At 59.1% G+C, this 5637-nt stretch overlaps 1 long non-coding RNA gene across 1 annotated transcript; it reads left to right on the forward strand.

Annotated features, from left to right (window-relative positions):
* The first annotated feature begins 850 nt into the window (after positions 1-850).
* On the forward strand, positions 851-4620 carry LOC102151247. Its single transcript, XR_005365473.1, has 3 exons — positions 851-966; positions 1343-1588; positions 4137-4620. It is a non-coding gene; the product is annotated as an uncharacterized LOC102151247 (long non-coding RNA).
* The last annotated feature ends 1017 nt before the right edge of the window (positions 4621-5637 follow it).

Here is a 5637-nt window from a genome sequence, read left to right on the forward strand (position 1 = left end):
ACATCAGGGGCACAGCACCCCGTGGATGAGCATCCCTGTTCTGGGAGTCTTGTGGGTCTGGGTTGTGTGGTCTCTGTCCCAAACGCCTCCCCTCCCTGGTTCCGTTCCTCGCATGGCCTTCCTGGTGACTCCTCCAGGGCTTCACCCCCTTTGCTGGTGCCCGTAAAGATCTGACCCCTGTTTCCACAACCAAACCCTCACGTTGCGGTCGTTGTGCACCCATTGCTTATCTCCAGGGCTTTACGAGCCGTAGGTGAGAAAGGACGGTGGCCTGTGTTTGCGTCCCCAACCAGACAGCTGACTGGCTCCCTTAGGGTCCAGGTGAAAACAATCCCAGGTGTAGGATGGGGCAGGGCCCATGTGAACCAGGCAGGTCTGCGTCTTGGGAAGATGGTCCTCTAGTCATCAGAGGGCATGCACGTGGGAGGAGGGGCCACACACCAGGGGTGACTTGTGGGCCTCGCTAGCACATACGCATTGTCCCATCCACTCCAGGTGACAGCTGCATCATCCAAAGGACACTGACGCTTGGTCCAGGAAAGCTCCTGGGTGTAGACTCTGCAGCTGGTTAGGAGGTGGTAGAGGGGAGCCATACGCTCAGGATGTGTCCACAGCACTGCGAGCTTGGCTGGTGTCCCACTCCATCCTCATCACAGCTCCCGGACGAGACCCTAACATTCCACTTCACACGTGCAGATGCTGGGGCTCCAGGGTGTGGTGGTGGCTGCCGTGGGCGGAGCCAGTTCCGTCTGGGTCCCCAGCCTCAGACCCCGCTGCCTTGGCTGCTGATGCCATGTGGCGGGGCTGAAGTGTGCGGCTGGCGTGTCACAGAGCTTCTGTGATGGGAAGCAGTCCCCACACCACCCCCGGCCCTCAGCAGTCCCTTCATCTCTGTCCCTGCCCCACGCAGCATGGGGTATGCCCACCCTCGCACGGCTCCATCCTCCACCCTGGACGCCTCCGTCGGTGAGGTTGGCTTTGCCGAGATAGATCTCCTTTCATGTAAAATTTAGGAAGTCTTAGCAGGGAGGGAGGGTTGACCTTTCAAACACGCATGAGCGGGCTGAGTGATGTTAAATCAGGATGAGCGCTATCTGGAGCGGAGACTCCCGTTCCCGTCACCAGATGCCCCAGGGCTGAGCTGGTGTCCACACTGCCTGAAACACCAGCAGGGGGCTCAGGGGCCCTTCCTCCCTTTAAGGCCATCCAGGGTGGCTCTGTCTTAGGCTGCTTTCTGTCCCCTGGGTGACATCTGTGGGGGGGGGGGGTGGCCCCCGAGTGACGTGTCCCTTTAGAGAGAACCCCTAAGTCAATCTAAAATAAGTAGCTCTGGTTTTTCCAGACCAAGGAAGAGACACAAAGGGCATTGCTCTGCCTTAAAGTCTTCCGAATGGCGCCAGGCAGGAGCGTGCACTCTGTATAACACGGGCCTCACTCACGCCGTTGACCGTGACACCTGCTGAGCAGCCTCCATGTCCTGCCCGGGGCTCAGGTGGACGCAGGGAGGGAGCTGCCGTGAGTTCCAGGAACACCAGAGAGCCTCTTCTCCACCTGCTCCCTACGCGTCTGAAATGAGATGCCGGCCGTGGTAGGTCCTCGAAAAACCCCGTCTGTCCTTGTGGGTGGCCTCCGTCCTGTGCGGCTCAGGGCCTGTCATGCGTGGGGCAGGCACGGACATCCATGACACAGCCCGATGTCACCCGCGAAGGCCAGGATGGGGGATGGCCTCAGTGCAGGGTCCTCCTCGGTCCTCGACTGCTTCACCGGGAAGGCCGGCTGAGGGGGCCGAGGGTGATGGAGGAGCTCACCCTTTCCAGGCTTTTCTGTCTTAATCAGCGTGTGGGGCTGGGACGGAGCAGGGAGGCACCAGAGCATCCTCATCCTCCCGCCCCGTCTGTGCGTCCAAGGTGCTCCACCCCTGGCCTCCGATGTGCCTGGAGACCCAGGGGCTGTGGCTGGGGGCCCCACGCCTCCTCCCCACCCTCAGCACCAAATCCCCATCCCAGACCCCGGTGCTGGAGCGGGACAAGCTGACAGATTTGCCTCCAGTCCACGGGTGATCGACATAGACGTTCCCTGCAGTATCCTGACCCAACTGGGCAGCAGATTTTGCTGATTTTTGCTAAAAATCTGTCCCCCTGCACCCCCACCCTCAGCACCGCAGCTGTGCTCCCCGCAGGCACCGCCTGTCCCCTCCCGGGCCATACAGCCCCCCGACCTCTCCCTCTAGGACGGGGTCTGGCATCCACGGGCCGGGAGGACGCCCGCGTCTCTTCCCGCAGCTGAGATGGAAGTCAGGGTTGGTTTGGGACTCGCAGGACAGCCAGGGGTCCCCTGGGAGCACAGATAAGGAAGTGCACGGGTGCTCGGGGTCAGCAAGGCAGCGTCCCCACCCTAGCTTAAGGCCAGGTCCCCAGGGGACTCCAGGCTGTCCTGCGCTCAGAGCAGGAAGCCTTGGATCATGTCAGGACGAGTCCCGCTGCCTCCGAACCTCTCCGTCCAGCTGCGGGGTCACCTTCTCCCGGGACCTGGCCCAGGGGGTGCACGGTCCCCAGAGGAAAACCACCCGCGGGGTCAGCCAGGACCCCGTGTCCTCCTCATGTGGCTCCCCGCGGGGGCGCTGGGACCTGGGGGCTGACGACCGGGGCTGCGGGGAGGGACCGGCCCCCCAGGGGCCTTCAGAGGCTGCCAAGGGATCGGTGTGCACAGCCTGCAGCTCCCGGCGGGCTCCAGAGGGAACGACGGCACGGCCCCACCGCCAACAGGAGTGTGCGTGCGTGCACACACCCAACCCACTGGCACACATTCACACATACACCTACCTGTGCACACGCACCCACACATTCATACACACTCACACCTACCCCTGCATGCACACTCACATTCATAAACACTCACATCTACCCATGCACACACCCTCACACACTGGCACACATTCACACACGCACCTACCCATGCATGCACACTCACACATTCATACACACACCTACCCACGCATGCATACTCACATTCATACACACTCACGCCTACCCATGCACACACACATTCATGCACACTTATACTTACCCGTGCATGCAGGCACACTCACACAGGCACTCTCACATACACAAACCCATGCACTTACACATTTATATACACAGTCACATGCGCACATATTCGTACATACAAACCCACTCACATACACATACACACTCACACCCATGCATTTGCATACTGACATACATGCACACTCACAAGTCACAGTCACACACATGCACACACACACTCTCATACACACACACTCATACTCACATGAACATACAGACACATTCACTCTCACACCTACTCTCACACATGCTCACTCACACCCACTCACTTGCACGTGCACATACCCTTGCACTTACACACTCACATACACTCCCAGATGCACGTATTCACACACATACACACCCGTGCAGTCATCCTCACACAGCCACTCACACTCCTCCTATCACACACTCACACACACCCACACTCACTCTCCCCCCAGAGCCTCTCCTCTGGGTCACTGCCAAACTAGAATGCGCTTCCTGGATCGCTCCGTGGAGACATGACACCCTGACCCTGGCAGGGCCATGGTGACCGCACGTGAGGCCGGGTGTCCCCCCCTCCCCAGCTTTGCCCTGCTGCTCGTTGACCTTGGACACGTCCACTAAGCTCTGTGGCCCTGAGGTTCCCCAAGGAGGCTGGTTGGGTGAGGACTTCTCAGTCTCTGTCTAGCTGGCTTCTTGTGACCCTCCACCTGCACGGAGAGCACCCCAGGGTGGGGGTTGTCTCCTCAGACCCCTGGGCTGCCTCTACCATGTGGCCTGAGGGGAAGGCTCCAGGAGATTCCCTCCTCAGTGCCTGGGTCTACACAGGGAAGGAGGAGCCCACCGACCAGCACTCTGGTCAGGCTGCCACCCCCGCCTCGACTGTGCCTCACTCAGGGTTTCCCATCTCCTCCCGCCTCTCACTTCTCCCCTTGCCACCCATCCTCCAGGCCACCACTGCCCAGTAAGTCTTCTATGGTTGCCTCTGTCCTGGAAGGGCCCTGGCTCGACCCTCACTGCGTCCTTTGTGACCCCTTTGCTGGGGGCAGGTGCCCACTCAGCCTACTTCCTTCCCTTGACTCACAGAAGGAAACTCCGTCTTGTGCATCCCTGGCCAGTCCAGGGCTCATCAGTGGACAAGCCCACAGGAGACCCAGGTGCTGCGGTCCAGGACGGGGCCGGCCCCAGGGATGGGGACAGGAGCCCATCAGGCTGCAGGCCCCTGAGCCGGCGCTCAAGGTGGAGGAGCGACAGCTCAGTACGGACTCCTCATCGCCGTTCAGAGGACAGCTATACCATTGTTCCGGGCCTAGGGTTTATTATATTTTTGTTTTTTTTTTAATTTAAGTTTGAAGGAGAGTTTGATATGTGTATATTTTGTGCTTACTTATTATTTAGTTTTTCTTTTTTCCTCTTGGGATCATACAGTGAAAGCATTTAAATTCATCTTTCAGGAGATAAAAGAAGCCAAACATCTTTCATCCACTTTATGCATTTTTACTAATTTTTTTTTTATAACATTTTGTACTGGCATCCTGAAGGGTGCAATTTCATGAGTCAGGAGAATAAATAACAGATAAAAATAAATGTAGTTCTCAGCAAAGGTGTGAGCTTTCCTTAGGGGTAAAAAAAAAAAAAAATGCACTGAAGAGACAGCACGGCCTCAGGACAGCACCCAGCACCGAGCAGGGTGGCCCTGGGATGGCGCATGGAGTCTGCGGCCTTCCAGAAGAAGCGCTGCATCCCTAGAGGAATGGGTTCCCCATTTTACCATCTGAGATGTGGTTTTGGAAGCTCCTCCAGACACTGGGGAGCCACAGGGCTCTAGGCCGACGAAGGTGACGAAGGTGACGATGGCGGCTGGGCCAAGGGAAGCATTTCTTGTGTTTCCCACGTGTGGATAATGTCATGAGCCTCTACGTACATCGTCCACTCCTATCTTCCTCATCACGGGCCAACACGTGACACGGGACACAGGCGTCCCTCCCTTAGAGCATCACTGGAGGAGGACATGCACGTGCACACACTTGCGGGGGCCAGCGTGCCAGCAGCAGCAGCAGCCCCCGTGAGGCTCGCTCCTCTAGTGGCCCCAGAGAGGCTCCGGGCCTGAGCTCGGACAGCCCAGAACACCAGGAGGTGCTCCTAAGTGAGAAGGAGGCAGGCCCCGGGGGACGCTGCACCGTGGGCCCTGCTCGGTGCGGCCCCGGAACAGCAGGAATGCATGTCCAAGTCGGGGCACTCAGAGTCTGCGCTACGACAGCCTCACGCGGCCTCCCAGGCCCTTCCGGAGGGCTGCGCCCCGTAGATGCGCCTGCCGCTGAGGGAGCAGGTGCGGTTCTCACTAGTGACTCGGCACCACATGGTCCGCGTCCTCCCTGCCCACGTCCACTGACTCCACCTGCAGGCTGGGGCCTCGAGGGTGGGGGGAGGGGTCGGACTCTCTCAGTTTTCCTGGGTTTGGGGTCATGGATCCTGAACTGGATCATGGGGTCCAGACCCGGCTCTCCCAGAATCTCACCGGAGGTGCCTCCAAGCGCAGCCTCAAAGCTGGGCCTCTGGCCTCAGGAGCAGACTCCCTGTGGCTCCC

The sequence above is a fragment of the Canis lupus genome, chromosome 10, assembly GCF_011100685.1.
Source record: "Canis lupus familiaris isolate Mischka breed German Shepherd chromosome 10, alternate assembly UU_Cfam_GSD_1.0, whole genome shotgun sequence".
Classification (NCBI taxonomy): Eukaryota; Metazoa; Chordata; class Mammalia; order Carnivora; family Canidae; genus Canis; species Canis lupus.